This window comes from Hylobates moloch, unplaced genomic scaffold (assembly GCF_009828535.3).
Source record: "Hylobates moloch isolate HMO894 unplaced genomic scaffold, HMol_V3 SCAFFOLD_1, whole genome shotgun sequence".
NCBI lineage: Eukaryota > Metazoa > Chordata > Mammalia > Primates > Hylobatidae > Hylobates > Hylobates moloch.
In genome coordinates this window covers 48,679,916-48,706,887 of record NW_026652276.1, presented here as the reverse complement: position 1 = coordinate 48,706,887, position 26,972 = coordinate 48,679,916, and positions in this window count along the sequence as shown.

Here is a 26,972-nt window from a genome sequence, read left to right as displayed (position 1 = left end):
GAAGAGACACTTCTCAAAAGAAGACATTTATGCAGCCAAAAAACACATGAAAAAATGCTCATCATCACTGGCCATCAGAGAAATGCAAATCAAAACCACAATGACATACCATCTCACACCAGTTAGAATGGCCATCATTAAAAAATCAGGAAACAACAGGTGCTGGAGAGGATGTGGAGAAATAGGAACACTTTTACACTGTTGGTGGGACTGTAAACTAGTTCAACCATTGTGGAAATCAGTGTGGCGATTCCTCAGGGATCTCGAACTAGAAATACCATTTGACCCAGCCATCCCATTACTGGGTATATACCCAAAGGACTATAAATCATACTGCTATAAAGACACATGCACACGTATGTTTATTGCAGCACTATTCACAATAGCAAAGAGTTGGAACCAACCCAAATGTCCAACAACGATAGACTGGATTAAGAAAATGTGGCACATATACACCATGGAATACTATGCAGCCATAAAAAATGATGAGTTCGTGTCCTTTGTAGGGACATGGATGAAACTGGAAAACATCATTCTCAGTAAACTATCGCAAGGACAAAAAACCAAACACCGCATGTTCTCACTCATAGGTGGGAATTGAACAATGAGAACTCACGGACACAGGAAGGGGAACATCACATTCCGGGGACTGTTGTGGGGTGGGGGGAGGGGGGAGAGACAGCATTAGGAGATATACCTAATGCTAAATGACGAGTTAATGGGTGCACCACACCAACATGGCACATGAATACATATGTAACAAACTTGCACATTGTGCACATGTACCCTAAAACTTAAAGTATAATAATAATTAAAAAAAGAAAAACACATATTTATTATATTTTAGGTAATTGATATAATGTGTAAGCTCATGATAATATGCCAAATTTTGTCTACATGTATCAAAAGTTTAAATATAAATAATAAAATTTAGTCATAATTAAATTAAATGTTATTTATGTGTATATATACACATAAATTCATACACTGCTATACCCATTTTGGTCCATGAATTATATATACATATATAATACATTATATATAATATATACATTACATATAATATATAGTATATATATACTGTGCTAAGCATGTGTTGAATGGTGTGTATATATATAGAGAGAGAGAGAGAGAGAGAGAGAGAGTGAGCTATTTATTTTTTCCAAGTTCCAAACAGAAAGTTAAGAAAGATTTGTTGGAAGACCAGGTTGCGTTTGAGTAAGAAAGATAGAATTGAATACTGAGACCTAAAGAACTTTAAATAAAAACTATTAAAATATTCTGTCTTAGTTTAGTTTGGAGGGCCAATAAGACATTATGGATTAAGGAAAGTTTAATTTTGGAGTTAAATCTCCTCGAATATGAATTCAAATACCACATGTTGTATACCAATAGTAAAATTAACCTTTCTGAGTCTAAATTTATTCGATTAAGTGAATACTATAATTACACTGTCATAAAGTTATTCTGAGGAATAAACGATAGAAAGTTTGTAAATGCATACCAAAGTTCAAGGTACTAAATAAATACTAAGCACTAATAAATATTTAAGCACTACATAAATCTTTACTGCCATTATTATAAACTTTTATTTTTTTAATTTTCTAATTAGAGTTAAATCAAGCAAGTATGCAGCGATAAAGTGATCAAATACTTATCAGGCTAAAGTTATGAACTGTGCTAAGCATTTTTTGAATGGTTTAGAATTTTTTTCATACAAATAAAGCATATTTCTAATAACATTTTAAGTGCAAAAGACATAGATTAATTTATTTAACAAGATTTTTAGCATCTTTTGTATACTAGGCATAGTGTGAAATACTGAGGATAAAATAGTCATGAAAATAGTTCTTACCTTAATGGAGCTTATAATCTAGAATATCAGATATTAATCAAATAATTACAGAGAAAATGCAAATTTTTACGTGATGGAAATGTACGTGATAGTTTCTTAATAATTAAGAATTTGACCAAATCAGAGAGGTCAGCTAGGTTTCCAGGAAGATAATAGTTACATTGCCATTTTTTTTACTTCTGGTTACAATAATTAATACTTAACATGTGAAAAACTTTAAAATAAAGAATGTACAGAAAATTTCTCCTTATAATAGGTGAGGGCATTTCAGTTTACTTTGAAAAGCAAAATAAACTGTAATTTGTAAATAAAAATTAATATATACAGATAAACAGTGTTGTAGGAAATATACTTGGATATGACTTTTAAATGACAAAAACTCAATTTTTCCTTCCTTATGTAACAGGTTTTTCTGTGAAGAATTTTCAATAAGTTCATTTATCATACAATTTAATCATTTTTAAATGGAAGTATTGTTTGGGTGCTCTATGAAATAAACCTGAATGTTTATATTTTATCCGGATTTTTAAAGAAATGGTTGATATGAACATGATTTCATTTAAGGGAAGTGAGGTGATTATAAAAGTAACTTACATGAGAAATGTTACCTATGTAATTGCCTTCCCAATATATAAATTTGTAGCTATATATTGGACTATAATGAAATAAATCATAAAACCAAATAGCATGCGGAGTTGCATACTACAGTGTATTGGTAGGCAGGGATGTGTTGTGTTTAAGTATTTCTGTCCAGTGAAGATAAGCAAGCACTTTCTCTATCTCTGAAAGCCAACTATCCTCTTTCTCTGCAGAGCAGAGAGGGCATGGATTTTGAATTCAAGACTTAAAGGAATATGATGCATTATTTTCTTTCTAAATTTCCTTCATAAATAAACTTTAAAAATTCATAATGCTTCCTAATCTTTTTTAATAACTTCACTGGATTTATATTAAGGAAATTAACCCTGATAAATGCTTACATTCCTCATGAGTATGTGCAACAAATATACATTTAAAAAGGACACATGTAAAGATGGGATAAAAACATAGTTATTATTATTCTCACTCCTTAAAGTCAAGGCTACCTAAAATGGGCAGTTTATGTGATTTGCCAGCATACAGCCTGAAAGAGAAAGTGTATTTTGTTACTTGGGATTGAGAATCATTGGTTAAAATGATAAACGTGAAATGTGATAATAAACGTTCTTTCCCTCCTGCCCAATCCTTATGACCAACTGTGGCAACATCTCTATTCACTCTCAGTCAGTATGTAGCCAGTGAAAACACACGAATAAAACTGAACTAAATGAAAAAAATGGACTCCCTTATTTTTCTCCTTTACTAAAACTTCTTCTGGGGTGTTGGTGGAAGTAAAGGATAACATTTTTTTTCTCGGTAATTTGGAAGCACCTGAGAGTATTGTTTCAGCAGGATTTACAATTTAAATCCTCCTCAAACTTTATTAAAGTGATGGACTCTACTTCTGGGAGTTGAGGTGTAGGCAGGTATGAAACAATAGAAATTGAATTCTTTAAAAAATATGCCTTCCCTATTTGTTTTCTGCTTTGGTTTGGATTTAAAGGAGCTAGTACCTGATGCTTCTATTTCACAGCAGAGTTTGGGATTAGGCAGATGAAAATGTATCACCATTTTATTGATAAACACCAGATTGGAGAATATGGTTTCAGGCTGTTAATGAAGTAGACTTGGGACAAGGCTACCAGGGAAGAAATTCTAGTTTCAGGGCAAATACAATGGAATATGTGCCTCAAAATTGTCCAAAGTGAGAAAAACCGAGACTAAATCCCTATTCTTAAATTAGATTCCATCAAGCTATAAATATGAATCAATGGTTATAATTCACCAATTGTGTTATTCAGTACTTTTATTCTGTGGAGTTGTGTGAGAAATGGGCAATAGAAAAAGAATGCTGACATCAAACCCATCCTTAAGGACATCAACCTAACGACACCTCTCTCCTTTTGTTACAGACCCTAACTAGTACTTCCACATCCACTCTTACTTTCTTTATGTGTAAAATTTTTTTTTAATAAAAATTTAATCTAGGGATAATTTTAGATTTACAGAAAAGTTGCAAAGAAAGTGCAGAGAGTTCCTGAAGACAATCCAGTCACATTTTCCTAATATTAACAGTTTATAGAATGGTGTATTTGTCAAAGCAAGGAGATTAACACTGGCATCATACTATTAACTAAGCAAATGTTAGTCAATTTTCACTGTTTTTCACTAACGTCCTTGTGTTGTTCCAGCATCAAATACTTTTATATATTTGCTTAAAAAACAATTTTAAAATGTAGATTTTGTTATTATTTAGGTATGATGAGGCCAACATATCAGGAGACAATTGCCACTGAGAAGATAATTCCTTACTCACACTTCCCAAGAGGAGTGTCCATTCCACAGCAGGCAAGATCACAAGGAGAGGTACCAGGGTCAGTCAGGAAGCAGATGGAGCCAGGGAAAGCATTGTAAGATCCCTCATTGTTTAGAGGAAGAAATAAACAAGGCAGGATAGGCAGACTAAGCAGGTTTAGGTTAATTTGAATAATATCAGCAGGCTCTGGGGTGTGGAGTATCCCTCTAATTGTCTGGTACCTGGTCCTGGGGAATTAGGAAAATAAAATAGTGAACCAAATGTGAAAGCCCTGTAAGAGCCTGATAAGAGATGTTTGGGCTATGAGCTTCAGATTTGTTTGTTTGCATATGGAAGGTGAACTCCTGAGTGAGTAAACTAACCACAGAAGGGCAGTCCCTCTGGCGTCAACAAGGCCCCAACATGTCAGAATAAAAAGCATTGGGATAAAAAGGCATTCTTAATACAAATACAGACACCAAATTCCATTTAGCCCTCTTGTCTTTTTCACATTACAGCTAGAGTGCTATGAAACATAGTTTAAAAGGCACTCTTTGATCTATGTATAATCTGTCCCCTGCCTTCCTCACGAAACTTACCTTGCACATTTCCCCATATGGTTTTATTTGAACTTCAGCCACGCTGGCTGTCTTTTACTCCCTTGAAAATACTTGTTTTCTTTCTAATTTTGGATATTTATAAATAAGGTGATGTCTACTCCTGTGCACATGTACACAACACAATCTCGCTCTTTCTCTCATACACACACACACACAAACACACCAAAGAACACACACATTGGGCTAACTTCTACACTCCTTCAGCTACTAGCTTAAATATTGATTCTACAAAGAGACCTTCCCTGGTCACCTGAGAAAGCCTTACCCTCCATTCATGTTGCCTTCGCACTCTGCACATCTCCTATTGCCCTTAATGCAACTCTAGTTGAAAAGACAAAGATGAAATTCAAGTTACCCCCATTCAATTAGAAAAAATTAAGAAGTCTGGCAACAGCAAGTATTGGAGAGAATGTGGGTCAACCATTCTACCATACATTGTTGGTGGGAGTGTAATTTGACACAACCGTTCTGGAAAAAAAAAAAAAGTATTATCTTGTAAAGTTGAATTTTCACACACTCTACAACCCAGAAATTTCACTTCAAAATATGTGTGTACATGTGTATGTGTGTGTGTATGTACAAAAAGACATGCACCAGTAGACATGTACAACAATATTTTCAGTAGTACTATTTGTAGTAACAAAATAATGGCAACAACTCCAATGCTCATTGACAGGAAACTTGATAAATAAATTGTAATATATTTGCACAAAAGAATATTTTGGATATACCAGCAAAATTGAATGAACTGTAGCCTGTATGACAACTTGAACAAATCTTAGTAACATTTTGTCAAAAGAAAAAAAGCAAGCCTCAGAAGATTGTGTACAGCATGATGCCCTTTGTCATAAATTTTAATAAAAACTAAAACTAAAAATATATAAAAAAAAGAAAAAACAAGATGTGTAATTAGTAGTCTACAGCATGGTTCTTCTAAGATATTGTAAACTATGTCAAGGGCTACCTGTCTGGTTCTGCACTTTGCTCTCAGTAAGGTGCATGGCTCTGCACATAGAACAGACGCTTAACAATTTGTTCTTAAGGTGAATAAAGTTATATTAACATTAAAATTATTATCCTCACTAGGTTTCTTCTTAAATACAAATTTTCTTACATAATTTGTTGATGGTTGTGTTAAATATTCTTAGCAATCTGCCATCTGTCCTAAATTTATCTATATCTCATGTGTGTGTGTGTGCGTGTGTGTGTGTGTGTATGTGTGTGTATCTCAATATATTTAATTATTGTGGAACCAGGGGAAACTGAGTTGCAGATATGACATGCTCTCTCCCAATATACTGCTTACCACGTTTTTAACCAGATTCCAAATAACATTCATGCACTTGTTTGTTAAATTTCTGGATTCAGTTTTGATCAAGAAGAAGCCCCTGTCTTAGCTTGGGCTCTCCCAGAGATAGAACAGAAGATGATTCAAGCCTAAGTAATCACTAGGAAAGTGAAGAAAACACAGGTAGGGAATGAGGAAGTGAGAGAGGGAAGAAAAAGGCAGCCAATAAAGGGTAGACTGGCTTTGGGAGGCCGAGGTGGGTGGATCACCTGAGGTCAGGAGTTCAAGACCAGCCTCGCCAACATGGTGAAACCCAGTCTCTACTAAAAATACAAAAATTAGCTGGGCATAGTGGCGGGCTCCTGTAATCCCAGCTACGCAAAAGGCTGAGATAGGAAAATCCCTTGAACCTGGGACGCAGAGGTTGCAGTGAGCCAAGATTGTGCCACTGCACTCCAGCCTGGGCAGCAAAGAGCAAGACTCCATCACAAAAACAAAGAAACAAACAAAAAACAACAACAAAAGGGGTACATTGGCATAACCAAGCCAGCTACTCTTTACTAAAAATTTACTCTTTAAATTTTTAAAGAGTAATTTTAAGGCACTGTGAATGTCTGAACCTAATATTTCCAGGAAAACTCTGGAAGCCACAGAAGAGAAAGCAAACACCTCTGAGTATCCTCTGTCTATTACCCAGATGGTAAGTAGGAGAGAATATTTTAATCTAAGTCTAGTCAATTGTAGTTTGAGGACTTCTTCCTCAAACATTATTTCCCTGATACATCTTGTCACTCTCATGAAAAACAGCAAATTGTGCCTTGGTGGCAAGAAAAAGCTCTCAGGAAGCCAAATTGGTGCTCACAATTGGCATACTGTACAGACTGACACACACAAAAGGTGTAAAGGCAAGAGGGTAGAGAAGTACACGGACGACTGCTATTTCCCCCCACACCTTTTTACTTTCTAATGGTACTGCCTTTTGGAGGGGACTAGGCTAATTGTACTGAAATAAAATGTCACATAGTATGAATTTGTCTAACTGTTGTCATATAACTTGTTTCTGTATTTCTTGTATTTCTAGTAAATTAGAAATTACTGCTAAAGGCTTGAAAATTCAGATTGAAATTTTTGCAAGGATGTTCCATAGAGGATGGTGTAGTTCTTCATGTTGTATCATATTATATTGTACAGAAGGTCAAATTATTCCCCATTTTATGATGTACTTTTTACTCACCCAGTTGTGATTGTAACCACTGGATTTTTCCACTGCAAATGTAAAATTTTTCCTTCTTCATAATTAGCAAGTAAACTTTGATTTAATACTCTGAGACTATGCAATTAACCAGTTCTCATTAGCTCTTCAAATTCTAGTGTTCAGCATCCAATGACAATCTTGATTGAATCAATTATTTCAGAGTTATGAGGGTGATTTATAACTATTGTTTCTTTTACAATTATTACCTGGCATTCTCTTGGTTTTGAAAGAAAAAGGAGAAGGAAAGGAAAACAGAAAAAGGTCTTTTTTTATCAAGTGAGAATGAATTGTAATTTCTTCTAACAAGGCAAGTCAAATGTTTATATGCATATCTATTTCCCTTTAGTTAAAAAATTTCACTGTAAGAATTTAGTATGATAATGATTTTCAGTAGTGGTGAGTTGATTCTCTCTTGCATACACACAAAACATTCATAGATTTTGTTTATTCAATATTTTGCATTCAATTATCATCAGTGTAATACTATTGCATATATTATCATAGTGTGTCAAATTTATCAGAAAATATATCCTTCTTTATAATGCCTACCTTTTGTCTCATAGTGGCTTATGAAATGTAAATAATGTATTTGTCAACATATATCTTTAATGTATTTGTGGTATTTTGAATAGCAAGTCCTCGGTTTATATGTTGTAACTTCTAAATTCATTTTCCCACAATAAGCTTTTTTAAAAGGGCATATTTTCTTTGTTACCTTAAGAAATAATGAGTCCATTCATTTTGTTCATAGGCCCATAAATAAAGGAAAGATTAAATTTACTGATGATCTCTATTAATTTTAAAGACTTATAACCTGTGTGCAATTAAAAAAATTATTTTTAGCTCAAAGATTCATTCTAATCTTTAGGAACACAAGAACCATTCTTAATTTGATAACACTAAATCAGCATTAGTTTTGTATGTTGTAGCTTTGCAATTGAAGTGTGTCAACATATAATTAGGTTTCTAATGTGTGCTTTCTAAGTGATTGATTTTTAAAGAGTAATTTATGTACATATGGTCTTTTCTAGAAAACACAAAAGGTTTTTCCTTGAGGGTTGTAGAAGCAGAAAATATGGCAGTGTACAATTTTCACAAATGAACTTTTAATAAGAGTACCCTGCCAAATAAAACCAATTTATATGAAATTGTAAAACACAAATACTTAATGTGGTTTTTAAGGCACTGACTTGCATTAAATCAGTCACCTCCATGAGTCATAGGTGTTGATTTTTGAAAACATTATTGATTTGTTAAAGCAAAAGGTATCTTGGGTTCATAATTTTTCTGATTATGAAACACTAAGTAGCTAGATGCTTTTAAAGTAGTGATTCAGATAAGAGAATCTAATTTTAAAAGACTAGCTAGTTTTAAACTTCTAGTGCATCTCAACAATTTCTAGGACCATTTGGAATATAATTGAAAATAGGTTTTTTATTTAGTCAGCCTTTATTAAGTTCTTGTTATTTGATGATGGTTGGCAAAGATGCATTATTCTGGACACTAAATGTGAACATATTAGTGCCACATAAAGTACATTTTTGTAGCCATAAATAAAGAACATTTAGTAAAATAATGCTTCCTCATAAATGCTGCATTACCATCACATTGTGGCATATTTTATTTCTTTCTCATTCACCATTGATTCTTACTGTTACTCTCTATGCCTTACCACTGTTCCATCAATTACTTAATGTTATTAAAAGCACTATAGTCATCATAGCAAAATCATGAAGACTTGTAACATTCGTGAATACAGGAGATCTGCGTCTATCACTGGTAATGTATGATCTCATTGTGATCCTTTATATTAAGATGCTGCAACAGACGGTTTGTTATGAGCTGAACTGTATTCTCCTTCTTCCCAAAATTCATATGTTGAATTTAACTGGAAGAACCTCAGAATGTGATCTTATTTTGAGATAGGGTCATTGCAGGTCTAATTAGTGAAGAAGAGGTCATACTGGAGTAGAGTGGAAACTTAATCCCATGTAACTAGTATCCTTATAAAAGGGGGTAATTTGGACATAGCCACATATCAGGGAAAATTCCATGTTAACATGAAAACAGCCATCTAAAAGCCAAGGAGAGAAAATTGGAACAGATCCTTCCCTCATAGCCCTCAGAAGAAACTGCCAAATTAAAGGGGAAAAAAATCAAGCTTTTAAATAATTAACATTAGTTTTTTTCAGAAGTCTTACTGAAGACTAGACCAAGGCCTACAGCCTAGGAGCAATCCTTCAGAGAGGTCCGATCTGACTGCTCCAATGCAGTATTTCAGTTCAGTTTATATACAGGTGGTGAAGACTGAGTATGTGCACAATTACATCTAAGTTTGGGTGCAGGAATACATCTGGTCATAGTTTACAGAAGCATAATCACTAACTCAGTCACATGTTATCTTATGTGTAGGAAAATACAAGGACTGGAGTTATTTGTCTTTTAAGGAATATAGTGACTCAGGCAAGAGACATGGAGGGACTTGTTTTCTATCCTGTTTTGTCTTCAGAGTGTCTTTCTAGAGAGTTGCACATCATCACAGAGTCAAGGGTTTTGGGAAATTATGCTGGCAAGCAGAAATAACCAAACATGGCTTCTTACATTTGCTTATTTGTCTCAGGACCAAATCCTACCATTACCTTGATTTTGAACTTCCAGCTTCCAGAATTTTCAGATGACGAATTTCAGTTTATTAAGCCATCCAGATTGTGGCACCTTTTAATGGCATCCCTAAGGAAACTAACACATAGTATGGCTGTATTCTTACAAGGGTGGCTTAAAACAGAATCCATATACTATAATAAATTTTAAAGAAGTATACATGTAACTAATATATTATCTATTGTATATCAGGGTTGAACATAATTAACTTGTTTGTAACACGATGACTCCAGTCTGGGTTGACGCTTGCTAGCAAAGCTTGTCTATTTTCATTTTATTATAGACTATATATTCACATCATTGAGTATGATTGTACATTAAAGTGCCTGAAGCTAAATTGGCTGACATTTTCCCAGGCTGAGAGAAAGTGTAAGAATTATGTCCAGAAAGCTCTCTGTATGATGCTCAGGAGCATTACATGCAGATGAGACCGAGGACTGCCAATTCAATGGATCATCCCAGACAAGCTTTCTTTTCCTTGTGTCCATGACTGTCCAAACAGTTTGAAAGATAGTGGATATTTATCTTCTTTAAGTAATTGGCAAGTGTAATTAAATAGATGTAGTGACAGTTCCATTGTATTAGACAGAATGTTAAATCAATATTACACTGTCACTTCACTTTATTCTGAAACTGACAAAATAGTTTTATAAACCGTTTTTTGTGGTTTTGTTTCTTTTTGAAGTACATAACTATATTAGAAGTATATAACACACATTTTTATCCCAAATAGTGACACTTCACCTTATAAATACACTGGTAATGCCAGTATCATATTTTGAAGTAAAATTATAGATAATAATCTCACTACCCAAATTAAAAGTCTGTATTTCAAACTGTGAGTTTTTATATTTCCATCAACAGAAGATGTGTAAAATAAAACAGTTACATTGCCAACATTTTAGGCTCTAATGTTTAGAACTATTGTTGAAGAAGCATATAAATTATATTTGCTAATTTTTTAACTTTAATTTTAGTTTCAGGGGTACATGTGCAGGTTTGTTAAATAGGTAAACTTATGTCAGGAGGTTTGTTGGACAGATTATTTCATTGCTAAGTCTAGAACTCAATAGTTATTTTTTCTGCTCCTATCCCTCCTTCCACCCCACACCCTCAGGTAGAACAGTGTCTGTTGTTCCCTTCCTTGTGTTCATGAGTTCTCAACATTTAGCTCCCACTTACAAGTGAGAACATGCAGTATTTGGTTTTCTGCTCCTGCTTTAGTTTATTAAGGATGATGGCTTCAGCTCCATCCATGTTTCTGCCAAGGACATGATCTTATTCTTTCTTATGGCTGCATAGTATTCCATGGTATATATGTACCACATTTTCTTTATTCAATCTACTATTGATGGGCATTTAGGTTGGTTTCAATGTCTTTGTTATTGTGAATAGTGCTGCAATGAACATTTGTGTGCATGGGTTTTTATGGCAGAATGATTTATATTCCTCTGGATTTATATCCAGTAATGGGATTGCTAGGTTGAATGGTAATTCTGTTTTTAGTTCTTCGACAAATTGCCACACTGCTTTCTACAATAGTTGACCTAATTTACAATCCCATCAACAGTGTATAAGTATTCCCTTTTTTTCTTCAACCTCGTCAGCACCTGTTATTTTTTGACTTTTTAGTAATAGCCATTCTGACTGATGCAAGATGGTATCTCATCATGGTTTTGCTTTGCATTTATCTAATGATCAGTGATGTTGAGCTTTTAAAAATATGCTTGTTGGCTCTGTATTTGTCTTCCTTTGAAAAGTATCAGTTCACATTCTTTGCTCATTTTTTTAATAGGGTTTTTTCTTGTAAATTTGTTTAAGTTTCTTATAGATGCTGGAAATTAGAGCTTTGTTCAGTGCATAGTTTGCAAATATTTTATCTCATTCTGTAGGTTGTCTGTTTACTCCATTGATAGTTTCTTTTTCTGTGCAGAAGCTCTTTAGTTTAATTAGATTCCAATTGTTAATTTTTTTGGTTGCAATTTCTTTTGGCATTTTTCTTATGAAATCTTTGCCAGTTCCTACATCCAGATCAGTGTTGACTAGGTTGTCTTCCATGGTTTTTATAGTTTTATATTATGTCTTAACCATCTTGAGTTGATTTTTGTATATAGTATAAGGAAGGGGTCCAGTTTCAGTCTCTTGCATATGGCTAGCCAGTTATTACAGCACCATTTATTGAATAGGTAGTCCTTTCCCCATTGCTTGTTTTTGTCAAGTTTGTTGAAGATCAGATGGTTGTGGGTGTGCAGCCTTATTTCTGGGCTCTCTGTTCAGTTTCATTGGTCTGTGTGTCTTTTTGTGTACCAGTACCATGCTGTTTTAGTTACTATAGCCCTCTACTATAGTTTGAAGTCAGGTAATGTAATGCCTCCAGCTTTGTTCTTTTTGCTTAGGAATGCCTTGGCTATTTGGGTACTTTTTCAGTTCTGTATGAATTTTAAAAGTTTTTTGTTTTTTAGGTCTGTGAGGAATGTGTAAATTATTTTGGCCATTATGGCCATTTTGATGATATTGATTGTTCTTATCCATAAGTATGAAATATATTTTCATTTGTTTGTGTCCTCTCTGATTTATTTGAGCAGTGTTTTGTAATTCTTATTGTAGAAATCTTTCATCTCCCTGGTTAGCTGTATTCCTAGGTATTTTATTCTTTTTGTGGCAATTGTGAATGGGATTGTGTTCCCGATTTGTCTCTCAGCTTGGCTATTGTTGGTGAAAAGGAATGCTAATAATTTTTGTACATTGATTTTGTACCCTGAAATTTTGCTAAAGATTTTTCTTTTTTCAGCTTAAGAAGCCTTTTGGTAGAAACTATAGGGCTTTCTAGATAGAGGATCATATCACCTGCAAACAGGGATCGTTTGACTTCCTCTCTTCCTATTTGGATGCGCTTTATTTCTTTCTCTGGCCTGAATGCTCTGGCCAGGACTTCCAATACTACGTTGAATAGGAGGTGAGAGACAGCATCCTTGTCCTTTGTCAGTTTTTAAGGGGAATGCTTTCAGCTTTTACCGATTCAGTATGATGTTGGCTGTGGATTTATCATATATGGCTTTTATTATTTTCAGTTATGTTCCTTCAATGCCTAGTTTATTGAGAGTTTTTAACATGAAGCGATGTTAAATTTTATTGAAAGCCTTTTCTGCATCTATTGAGATAATCATGTGTTTTTTGCTTTAGTTCTATTTATGTGATAAATCACTTTTATTGGTTTGCCTATATTGAATCAATCTTGAATCCCAGGGATAAAGCCTACTTGATTGTGGTGAATTAGCTTTTTGATGTGCTGCTGGATTCAGTTTTCAAGTATTTTCTTGAGGATTTTTGCATCAATGCTTATTAAGCTATTGGCCTCATGTCTTTGTTGTTGTTGTTGTGTCTGCCAGGTTTTGGTATCAGGATGATGCTAGCCTCACAGAATGAGTTAGAAAGGAGTCCCTATTCCTTGATTTTTTGAAATATTTTCAGTAGGAATGGTACCAGCTCTTCTATGTACATCTGGTAAAATTTGGCTGTGAATCTGTTTGGTCCTGGGCTTCTTGTTTGGTGGGTAGTCTATTTATTACTGATCCGATTTTGGAGCTCATTATTGGTCTTTTCAGGGAATCAATTCATTTCTGTTTCAATCATGGGAGGGTGTATATGTCCAGGAATTTATCCATCTCTTCTAGGTTTTCTAGTTTGTGTGCATAGAGGTGCTCATAGTAGTCTCTGATGGTTATTTGTCTTCTGTGGGGTCAGTGGAAAAATTTTCCGTTTTGTTTCTAATTGTGTTTATTTGGATCTTCTCTTTTCTTTTTTATTAGTCTAGATAGTGGCCATTCTTGCTCTCCATTAATCTTAATGTAGTCTCAAACTTATACAATGTGTCTATTGATTATTTATACCATTTTCCTCTGTAATTTTCTTTCAGAAGGCAACTCTCAGCAACCTAAGACTATAGCATGAAAATCTCATCTCATCTAGGTTTTCTTTCTCAAGTTTGTAGAAATAATGTATGTCAAAGGAAACAATATATGACCTTTCTGATTTTTTCTCTATAAGTAAAATATAAAACATTTCTTTTTGCCAAGTTCTATACAGTAGTTATTTTCATTAAAGTAAGTAATTTCCTCATTTCACTTTTCACAATGGAATTCCATATTTCTTCCTTCTTATGCCTTTCTGTTTCTCAGGATCCCAGGTGTTTTTGAGCAGATGGGTGGTAAAATTACAGCATGTTCATCAATATTATGTTTATCAGTCAGAAGTAAAGGAAAGGAAAAAGGGAAATATAATAAAAATTAAGGTAGCACACTAATAGTAAATGAAGGTAGCGGCTACACCCTGAGGACCAGGGCAAGGATCACCAAATTATGATCTGTAGGCCAAATCCAGTCAGTCACCTCTTTTTTAGGACAAACTAAGAACAATGTAAACATTGATTAACTTTTATATAAGCTTCTACATACTAATATTGATTTTGCTTCAGAACCTAAAATATTTACTATATGAGCTTTTAATAAAAATATTGTTGACCCCTGAATGAGAGGAATGAATGGAAGGGGTTGGGATTACAGTATCTAGAATCTAGGAGAACACATTCCTAGGAGCTGAGTTTCCCTCTCCTCTCTTAAAATCTCTGATAGATTTGCATTCAGGTTGCTTCTAGAAATGTCAAAAGGGGTTGAAGTCTAGAATCAGCTGTGGTTGCTGTGTTGCAGGGCCATTGAAGGGGGTCAGCTAGGAGGAACGGCATGCAACCAGAAGCAGTAAGTCTTACTCCATGCCTTCTGCTTTTGGTAGCCTTTTATTCCTCTCTATCAGTAGCTGTAGAGCCGCAGCCCTAGCTTGTGATGCTGAGAGCTATGAATATTTGGAGCTGAAAGACTACTGCTTGTTAACCAATGCGGTATTCCCAGTGGCTCTGGATTATCTAACAAGTAAAAGAGATGCTTTGGGTTTAGGTAATACAACTTTCAAGACAGAAGGGATAATAAAAACTAATACTAATGATAATAAATAAAACACTGAAAAAATACCTAAATCTATTAAGCGTGCTTTGCCTGCCCTCTATTCTCATTCCAGGGTGTGTATTTCCTCTCATGGAAAATTTTTTGGCACCTTAAGTATTACTTGGATTCACTACAGTCACTTTCTTTTATTCAAAGTAAGACAAATTAGGTTCCCACATGGCTTCTTTTCATAAGTACATGGTTAATTCTAACCATAGCAAGCTTAGATAAGTGCTAACTGCCCCCATGGTAGGGACAAATTATCTTCATTCCCTTCTGCTCCAACTCATTCATGTGTGGTTCATTCAAATTAAGAATGGATTATTATCATAACCTAGGCTCTTACTTTCAGAAATGTAGTGTACAAATGTAAATTAATGGAACTGATAACCAATTCTTCCCTTATACTTCTGAGTCATAAATTAGCATTGTTTCCTGGCTTTGTCCTCTATTTGTCATTGGATTCTTATTGAGTACAGTGTTCTCTGAACTGATTTCATTAACACAATTTAAATTTTACATGCATTGTAATAATTCCTTGGCAAAGATCGGGGGGAACAGACATTATGTTAATGAGTCAATAATGTGAGGGTCAGATTGGTTGAAAAATACACACTCAAAGGTCAAAACGCACGTATTAGTTTGTTAGGGCTGCCATAACAAAATATCACAGAATGGGTGGTTTAAACAACAGAAATTTATTTTCTCACAGTTCTTGAGACCAGAAGTCCAAAATCAAGGGGAAAGTATGGCTGGTGTCTGGTAAAAGCTCTCTCCATGGATGGCAAATGAATGTTATCTCCCTGTGTGTTCACATGACCTCTTCTTTATGCATAGAAGGAAAGTGAGCAAGCCCTGTGTTTTCTGTTCTTATAAGAACACAAATCCTATGGGATCAGGGTTCCATTTGTATGACCACAATTAACCTTCATTTTCCCCTTAGACTCTCTAACTTCATATATGGCCACACTGGAAGTTAAATCTTCAACATATGCATTTTAGGACAACAAACATTCAGTCCATGACAAGGCAGGAAAGACACACTTTTCTTCATCTCTCTTACAATCAAAACAAGAGTTTGTTTGGTAATGGCTTCTATTTTCTTTTGTAGGTCTCTACCTAATACAAAAAAACTATTTTCAACCTTTTTATTCTTTTGCAAGAATTGTAGATAGTAATTCAATTAAGTCTAAAATAGTATCTTAGTTAGTTCAGGCTGCCATAACAAAGTATGGTGAACTAGGTGGCTTATACACAACAGACGTTTATTCCTCTCAGTTCTGGGGGCTAGAACTCTGATATCAGAGGACATGGCCAGCCTTACTGGGTTCTGGTAAGCACCCTCTTCCAGGTTGTCGGCTGCCAACTTCTCTTTACATTCTTACATGGGGGAAGGAGGGCTTTTTGCTGTCCCCTTTATACAGGTACTAATGCCATCCATGAGTGCTGCACCCTCATGACCTAAGTACCTCACAAGGCTACAACTCTTAATACCAACACATGGGGTTTAGGATATCAAAATGTGAATCTGGGAAAGTCACAAGCATTCAGTTCATAACAAATAACATGATTACACCAGACCAGAAATGATCCACATTGGTAACAGAAACAAGAGCTGACCGAAAGTGAGCATTTTTACTTTGAGGAAAATATTGCTTGTCTTGTGTTTGCGCTTGTGACATTCATCTTTATACTAGACCAACAGGAAGGACATTTTCTACATGAAGTATTTTTACATGTAACTTATGGAGTAATTTGTGTAAGGTTAGCAGTTTGGCAGTCGAACGTTGAAGAACACTAAAGAAAATATCCTTTAGTAAAATGCAGCAATTAAAGAAACAAGTTCATTTGTATGTGAAGCAATTTCTGAGAAGTACAAGGTTATTTTGCTTAAAAAAATAGCAAAATACCAAAATATATCAAGGTATTGTAAACTTTCTCTCTTTTTCACATTTACCCATGGTAACACACACTCAAAAATCCTGAACTTTTAAAAAGAAATCCCCTGTAAAGGTGTATTTAGAAATAGGTTATAGAAGCACCAGGGATCTTACCCTAAATCTAAATTTGGTAAACAAGATATGAATATATAAACCAGAATTGTAACAATGAAATTACATAGGAGAGGATGAAAATGAAATACATTTAGAAAACCCATTATAGGCATGGGATTCAATGACTACTTTATGTACTACTGAGCCAACTGGTTAAATGCTGTAATTTTTAGTTTTCTTTAAATATAATTTTTTTAAAAAGCTCCCTCAAGTTTATAATGAAGAATGAATGAGATAATGCATGCAACGATGCCTTCAACCATTGTAAAGTACATACATTTTTATTTCTTAATGATATTTGAAAATGAGCCTTATAGAGCCACAAGGGAGGGAGATATTAAATGAATAACTTCATAATTATTTTATTATAGTTGTAATATGTGCCTCAAAGTAAAATGATATACTGTTGTAGCAGTTTATAAATAGGGTACTTGGTTTAGCTGAGGGAATTCATTGTTAAGTAGTTAATATAAACACAGAATTTTGCTACAATTATAGTTAAAATAACTGGCAGTGTAATTCATTTTTTCTTCTTGATTCTCCTTACAGCGTAAAGAGAATACAGGCATGTTTTCATGTTTCTCAAGATTTCTGGTGTAAAACTTTCCAAAACATCTTTATTGACAAAAATACAATCTTTTTAAGATAATATTCACATATAAAAATACCGTGGAGTAAGAGATGGTTTAATTTTGAGCTCCAATACTCCGATAAACCTCAATTTCTACCATATATTTACTTATTTATTTTACCATGAGTTTTTAGTATACAAATGATGGAAAAATGTTCATTTGTTTGCTTATTTGTGATATAGAAAAAAAAGTCTGATGTATAGTCACATCTCCAGACTTCATTAAAAATTCAAGCTTCTCATTTCCCTCAGCGTAGGCTGCTTCTCATACAGAAGTCTGTAGTAGGGTGAAGAAGCATGATCACTTTTCTTCTGCACACCGGTATTGCTTTTCTTCTAGGCCTCAGCTCACTCCTAGTACTTCAGCCTCATTTTCTTTTTCTCTCATGGTTGAAGTGTGGAGGAACAGAAAGGAGATAAATCAGGAAATGATTTATTTTATTGACATTAATATGTTTCTGCTTTTTTAATAGACAATGAAGATGTTTGGAGCTCAATTCTACTAGAGTTGAATTTGTGAGGTTTTTGGAGACTCTCCCTTTACATAGATAATTCCTCTGTAGATTTCTTAACTCTTCTATTCTCCATCTGGGGTCTTAGCTCTTTGTTCTCAATTTCTGGTTTGCAACAATAGACCCAACAGAGATATTCTCTTCTGGTGCTTCATCAGCTAACTGTCTTTGACAACGTCCCTTTAAAACAGCTCCAGGTAAATTCTCTTTGCTACGTAGATCTAAAGGAAATATATTCTGACATTATTTGCCCAGAAATCTCTGAAGTGAAGCTTGTTTCCTAGATAGCCATCTCCCCTCAGTCAATCAGATGGTTAGCCAATCATCTTCGCAGGCTTTCAGGTTTCTCAGCCATGAGTATGGAACCAGCCATTGTGCTCCCTTTCCCCTAAGATGCCAAAGAAAATAGTCCAAGATCCCTTTATGATATTCTGAACCTTTTCTTACTGTATTAAAAACAAGATTGAATCATCATCCTCTTTTATGACTGCTAGGAAAAGGGTCAGACTCACACTGTACTAGCAATGTCTTCCAAAAAAATCCTCCCCATCTGATTTTTCAAAACTACTGCCTTTATACACTCAAAGGAGATAACCTAAATAATTGACAATTAATTTTTGACCACCTCTTTTCTCATCCCTTCCCAAGTCATCTGACAGCTCATAGATGTTGGGGATCATAACATGAGACATCTGATACTGAGTCAGTAACAATCCCATTTTGTGTCCTAGTACAAAATACAAAAAATCATAAGCAAAATGACAGAGTACCATAGACAATGGTGACAAAGCCTTTAAATCATTTGCAGTACTTTCTTAAATTAGCTCATTATTAATTTCCTGCCAGGAAATCATTGCTCTAAACAATGTATATAATTCTGATATATGTCATTATTAAGTCTATTTTGCTGACAGCTGAATGAATGGGTGATTTTTTTTCTTATTTCAGGACATAGGGAACTGTTTTAAACATTTATTTTGAAATAAAATGCACTGTATAATTATGTATAAAATACATCATTCATTTCAGAATTAGTTTATCTTTTCAAGAGTTTTTTTGGGCTGCACAATTGATCATACATTTTTCATACTATTTTAGATTTGTACATTTTTGTATTTCATATAATTTAGTTCCAACTGTGTTAGAAAATGAATACCAAATACTATCTGGAGGCAAACTGAGGGGAAAAGTGCTTTATCTGGTAAACTGAAATGTTAGGTCATTAATCATATTCTTCCTCATCATGTATTTTATCCCCAAGACAGATTATTTGCATTCAAGTCATACAAGGAGGCTTATAAGTCACAGCTATATCTAAAGTGAGAAACCTGGGGATATTTAATATTCTTTAAGTCTTCATTCTAACCTCCTAGTTTTCTTTTATATATTCAAGAGGCTATAAAATTAGAAACAAACAAATAAACAAAATAACACTTTCTCAACTCCTTTGAAGCTAAGATTCTTCAGGTAGATGTACTCACATAAAACTTGCAGGCAGAAGAAAGAAATATGATCAAACACGTCGGTGAAGAAGTTTTGGTCTTTTGGCTCTTTCTCTTCTGAAACCTCTGATAGATATTTTACACAGAATTATACAGTGCATTATATTTCAAAATGAATGTTTTAAATAGTTCTCTGTGTCCTGAAATAAGAAAAAAATTTCCATTCATTTAGCTGTCAGTGAAATAGAGTTAATAATGACTTATATACCATAATGCCTTATCAGAGGTGACGACTTCCAGGTGGCTGCAAAACAAGTTTTATAACAATGGCACCAGTGTTTCTTCTGGCCATTTTTTGCCACACATAATCCAAGTCTTATTCTCTTGTCTATATATTTTAGTAAATTATTATTTTCTTAAACTAGCAAGAATGTATTCTATGTTGTCCAGCTAAGATAGCAGGCAGCAATGAAGACATTAGAGGCCTAGTATGATATAAATAAAGAATTGATGGTTTCTGACTTGAATGGGCTTGAGGACTGTGCAATTCTAGTTAGAAGTTGAGGAAGAAAAATCATGTCAGAAGATTTGGTAAAGACTTTTTTTTATGTCACCAGGAAAGACAGGTGGAAAGATGTAAACCTTCTGCAGACATACTGGATACTATTATTTGACAGTTTAAGGGCCATAGGAAATTCAAGACTATGGAATGGGCTGGTTCCTTATAATTAAGAAAGATGATAAAATGAAAATTTAAAGATTTGAAATGACAAATGCAAGGCTTTGTCAGAGAATCAAGAAGCTTCTTTTAATTTTTTTAAGTGCCATATATATATTGCAGCAGCTCTGATTAATGAAAATTTGGGTTTAAAATTTACATCCTTGCCAAGAGAAAGATATAACTTTGGTTAAGAGAATGTGGGAACCTTGAGAGAATTTGGGTGACTCTAAGTAATGAGAACTTAATCCCACTAAATCATCCTTGCCAGCAGAAGTAGTACATTTTTTCACCTCCTGATACATTGAGGGTGTTTCTTCCTTTTATAAAAGCACACAAGAGATTCAGCAAAAACAGTACTAAGAGGGAAGTTTATAGTAAGAAATGCCTACATTTAAGAAAGATCTGAAATAAACAACTTCAAGAAACTAAAAAAAGAACAAGTTACAAGCAAAATTAACAAAAGGAAGGAAATAATAAAGACCAGAACAGAAATAAATAAAATAGAGAATACAAAAACAGTAGGAAAAAGCCCCAGTAAAACAAAGAGTTGGTTCTCTGAATGATCTGATTGAAAACCCTTTAACCAATGGGGGAAAAAAAAAGAGAGAAGGCTGAAATAAAATCAGAAACATAAGAGTAGTCATAACAAAGATGTCACAGGAATAAAAAGATAGACTACCATGAAAATTATTTATTAGCAAATGAGACAACCTAGAATAAATGAACAAATTCCTAGAAACATAAAACCTGTCAAGCGTGAAGCAAGAAGAAATAGAAAGCCTAAACAGACGAATAATAAAAAAAATCAGTAATTCAAAACCTCTCAAAAAAGAATAGCCCAGGGCAAGATGACTTCACAGGTGAATTCTAAAAAATACTGAAAGAATAATTAATACCAAACCTTGGTATACTCTTCCCTCAAATAAAAGAAGATGGAACATATCCAAACTCATTTTATTAGGCAAGCATCACCCAATAACAACACAAAGCAAAGACAACACAAGAAAATAAAAGTACAGGCAAATATTCCTGATGAATATAGATGCGAAAATCCTCAATAAAATATTAGCAAACTGAATCCAATAGCACAATAAAAAGACCATACATCATGGCCGAGTAGGATTTACCCCTCCGATGCAAGGGCTGTTTAATATATACAAGTCAATTAATAAATACACTACATTAACAGAAAGAAGGATTAAAATCACACAATCGTCTCAATAGAGAGAAAAAATATTAGAAAAAATTTAAGACAATGTTGTGATTAAAAACTTTCAATAAATTAGGTATAGAAAAAACTTAACACAATAAAGATCATATATGAAATGCCCACAGTCCACATTATAGGCAATGGTGAAACATTAAAAACTTTTTCTCTAAGACCTGGAATTAGGCAAGGCTATTTATGCTTGCTACTTCTATTTAACATGGCACTAAAAGTCCTAGCCAAAGAAATTAGGCAAGTTTATTTATGCTTGCTACTTCTATTTAACATGGCACTAAAAGTCCTAGCCAAAGAAATTAGGCAAGAAAAAGAAATAAAAGGCATTCAAATTACAAAGGGAGATGTAAAATTATCTATATTCATTAATGACATAATATTACATGTAGAAAACCCTAAGGTGCCACCTCACATTGTTAAAACTAATAAATGAATTTAATAAAATGTAGGCTACAAAATCAATGTAAAAATCAGTTGTATTTCTATACACTAACAAGAAGCTATCTGGAAAAGAAATCAAGACAATAATCCCATTTACAATAGCATCAAAAAGAAGAAAATACTCAGGAATAAAGTTAACCAATGGGGAGAAAGACTTGTACACTGAATACTATAAAACAAAGAAAGAGTTTAAAGCAGACACATGTAAGTGAAAAGATATCTTGTGTTCATTGGTTAGAAAAATTAAAATTGTGGGGGCTGGGTGTGGTGGCTCACGCGTGTAATCCCAGCACTTTGGGAGGCTGAGGTGGGCGGATCACCTGAGGTCAGGAGTTCAAGACCAGCCTCAACATGGAGAAACCTCGTCTCTACTAAAAATACAAAATTAGCTGGGCATAGTGGTGCATACCTGTAATCTCAGCTATTCGGGAGACTGAGGCAGGAGAATTGGTTGAACCTGGGAGGCAGAGGTTGCGGTGAGCGGAGATCACGCCATTGCACTCCAGCCTGGGCAACAAGAGCGGAACTCCATCTCAAAAAAAAAAAAAAAGAAAAAGAAAAGAAAAATTAAAATTGTGACAGTGTCTTTAATACGGAAAGCAATCTACACATTCATTGCAATCCTTATCAAAATTCCAATGACATTTTCTCACAGATATATATATATATGAAATATATATATTTATTATTGAATATATGATATTAAATGTATTTGTATATTTAATTAATATTTTAATTTAATATATTAAATATATATATATATATATATACACATATACATATATATGTGTCCTAAAGTTTATATGGAAACACAGATGTTCCTGAAGAGCCAAAGGAATTTTGAGCAAGAGAAATTCTGGAGGCATCTTAGCTTCTGATTACGAAATATATTACAAATGGCATAAAATCAGACATATAGATCAATGGAACAAAATAGAGAATCTAGAATAAATCCACACATAGTCCTTCAACTGATTTTTGACACGGGTGCCAAGAATACACAATGAGGAAAGAATAGTCTTTTCAAAAAATCGTGGTGGGAAAACTGGAAATAGACAAAGAAGTGAAAAATACAATTGAACCTTTATTTTAAACCATGCACAAAAACTCAGAACAGACTACATATTTAAACATCAGATCTGAAACCATAAAACTCCTAAAATAAAACATAGGGGAAAATCTTGGCATTGGCTTTGGCATGATTTCGTGAATATGACACCAAAAGCACAGGCAACATAAGTAAAAAGATACAAGTGGGATTACATAAAACAAAATGGTTTCTGTAGTGCAAAGGAAACAATCAACAAAATGAAAAAAAAATCTAAAAAATGGAAGAAATATTTGCAAATGATTTTTCCAATAAAGGGTATTTATTTCTCTTGCTTGCCAAATGTGACCCTAAATCTTTGGTCACGGTGAAATTTAAATCAGAATTTCAAAGAAATATCTGCACTCCCATGTCCATTGCAGCATTATTTACAGTAGCCAAGATATGGGGGCAACCTAAGAGTCCATCAAATGATAAATGGATAAAGAAAATGTGCTATATACAGAAAATGGAGTATTGTTCACCTTTAAAAAATGTTGCCAGCCAGGCACGGTGGCTCACGCCTGTAATCCCAGAATTTTGGGAAGCCTAGGCAGACGGATTGCTGAGCTCAGGAGCTCGAGATTAGCCTGGGCAACACGGTGAAACCCCGTCTCTACTAAAATACAAAAAATTAGCCGGGCGTGACAGCGTGCGCCTGTAGTACCAGCTGCTTGGGAGGCTGAGGCAGAATTGCTTGAACCCGGGAGGCGGAAGTTGCAGTGAGACGAGATGCTGCCACTGCACTTCAGCCTGGGTGACAGAGTGAGACAACGTTTTCAAAAAGAAAAAGAAAAAAAATGTTGCCACATGCAACAACATGGAGCATTCTAGAGGACATTATGCTAAGTGAAATGAGCCAGACACCGAAGGACAAATACCACATTATCCCACTTATATGACGAATCTAAAGTAGTGAAACTCAGAAACAGAGTGGAATGGTGGTTGCCAGGGGATAGCGGGGGAGGGTCAGAATGGAAAGTACTGGTCAAATGCTACATAGTTTCGGTTATGCAAGACAAGCAAATTCTAAAGCTCTAATGTACAGCATAGTGCCTATAGTTTACCATCCTGAATTCTATACCTAAAAATTTCTGAGAGGACAGATCTGATGCTATGTTCATATCACAAAAAATGAGTAACTTTTGCAGGCAATGGATACGTTTATGGCATTGATTGTGATGGTTTCATGGGTATATATTATCTGCAAACTAATCAATTTATATACATTAAATATGTACAGCTTTTAAGTGTCAGTCATACCTATATGAAGCAATTTAATTAAAAAATTCGGAGAAGGTCATTTTCACAATTCCACTATGCAGTTTCTAGGACCACAACTATAAAAATATCTTGAATAGATGTGAAGAGCCCTGATATTATCAATTTGAATTACCTCCACTTCATTTCCACCTTGGTTTATATTTATACTCAAGGGTAGTTTTCATTGTGTGAGGGTTAAGGGAAAGGAAAAAGGAAAAGAAAAATACACTCCTGAAGGGTTCCCATTCAAAGGAATGCCATTTCTCCTGATGACTCTCTTCTTTCCTCCTCCAGAGCTTCTAGATCAATGCTTAGCATCAGATTTCCACAGCTCCACTGCATCAATAACTTGAAAAACAAAGATCATAAAATAAAGAAATTCAACACTGCTAATTTAAAGCAATAAGACTGAGAAATGTCTATGAAACCCTATACGGTTTGTGTTAGATAAACAGAGGGAGGTAATTTTAAATACTAAATATATTGATATAAATGAAGAGAGATTTTTTTTTCAGTCAATATGCTAGTTCAAGCAGCTATAAATGGTAGAACTGGGTTTTTTTTAGATTTATGTTTTGATGAGTGTGCCTATAACCTTCATTCAATAATGCCTATAGTAAATGAAGTTAAGCTCTCAGAAATCCTTCAGTTTGATATAGCAAAATAATCTAAATATTTATGAAAATGGTGTAAAATTAAACAGGTTCCTTAGACCTGCTCAGTTACTATCTAAATGCATTCCAGAAGAAGACATAGAACATGGTTTATTTATCCAAAGTATTTTGGGAAAAAAAATCTTTTGAAGAGAGATTCAGCATATTTGAAAAATGCTGTAGTGTTTTTCTCTCTGCAGTTTGAGCATGACAGTGGAATATACTGCTTTTGAAGTGAAATTATTGATTTTCTTGGTGGAGTTGACACTCTAGTGTGACAAAAGCCAGGTAGCAACATGTCGACTGCAAAGGACAGTTGTCATTAAGGGTAAGGTAAGTAATGAGAGTGATGTGATCAGCAGGGATGCTTTTGTCATGACTAATTGAAATTGTGGGTTTTAAAAACCAAAAGTGACGAACAATCCATTAAGTCCTGTTCTGTCTGTATAGCGGAAAAACAAACAAACAAGAAAATCAACTATAAAACTGGTGAATGAAGGCCAGACATGAGACACAATGAGAGTCACACTCTTTCACCTAATTCTAAGACTTGCTAGCATTAGACACACAGACACTATGCCTCTATTGGCGTCATGTGTACCTTGTGTAAGAATTCTCTGTGTAAAAAAAAATGGAAGCCATAAGATGTTTCTTCGAAAAGGGCATCAAGTTGTCATAAAAATATAATTTTTAGAAAAAAATCAGATGCATTTAGGCATTCTCTATTTTTCCATCTCCCATTAAATTGGTTGTTGCCATTGCTGTCTTAATTTTCCTTCTCTCTACTACTCTACTGTGGATTTATAACACCTCTCCTGTTGGCTCCTGATATCTAGTAGCATTTATTTCACTTGCTTGCCAAATGTGACCCTAACTCTGTGGTCACAAACTGAATGTACCACCTATCCTCTGCCTTCTGGTAAAATGTCTGCTCGTTCCAAGTTTTCATATTTCTGAAATATATATGCATTTGTTTTATTCCCAGTGAAATTTTTGAAGGGCTTTCATTACATGACTTGAGAAGTATTTTCATGGGAAATGTTTTTTAAAATATTGATGAAAAATGTGGTGTAGAAGACATTAAATATACACCTTTCATGTCACTTTGCTTGGAATTTGACATATATAAATACATCCAAAAACACTGAGAGACTTGCTTTTCCCTGTTGTTTCTCATGATCTTCTCTTTCTTCAAATTTATAAAATGTGTTTTTTTAATCGTAAAAGTCATATAAGTAAAATTTGGAAGACATGGAAAAGTACAAAGCCAAAATCTATATATATTTTAAGAGTGTGTAAACTGTTTATTTCCCCAATGTAATTATTACATGCATATATAATATAAAGATGTATATATACATATATACAAATATATATATATTATATAAGCAAGTAAAAATTACACTTTACATGTAGTATTATATGTGTTATTGGCCTTTTAAACTTAATATTTTCATTTTATTATATATTCTTTGAAAACCAAATTATTAGTGAGAACCTTGTTTCTCCTAAGACCTGGAGCGAACCTGGGGAGAATCCAGGAGACAATGGAGGGAAAACACTCCAAGAAAATCTGCAGGCACTTTTTGCAGATGTGGGACTGAAGGAAGGATGCCATTTTCAATTCAGGCTCATGACAAAGTCAGTCAGTGTTTGACAACCCAGCTGTAGTGGCCACTGTAGATATTTTAATCTCTGCCCAGAAATTGGAGTGCTTGTTCTGTAGTGGGGGAAAAGCCCCCCACAGCCAGAACTGAGTGGCTGTTGCAGTGCACCCCCAGAGTAAGTGCTAAAATTGTGCTATCTCCTGTCACTGGACTGGAGTGGGAGGACAGTTGCTGAAGCCATGGTTTATCCTGGGCAGGGTGATTTGTGGCCAGGAGAAACAGCTTTGTG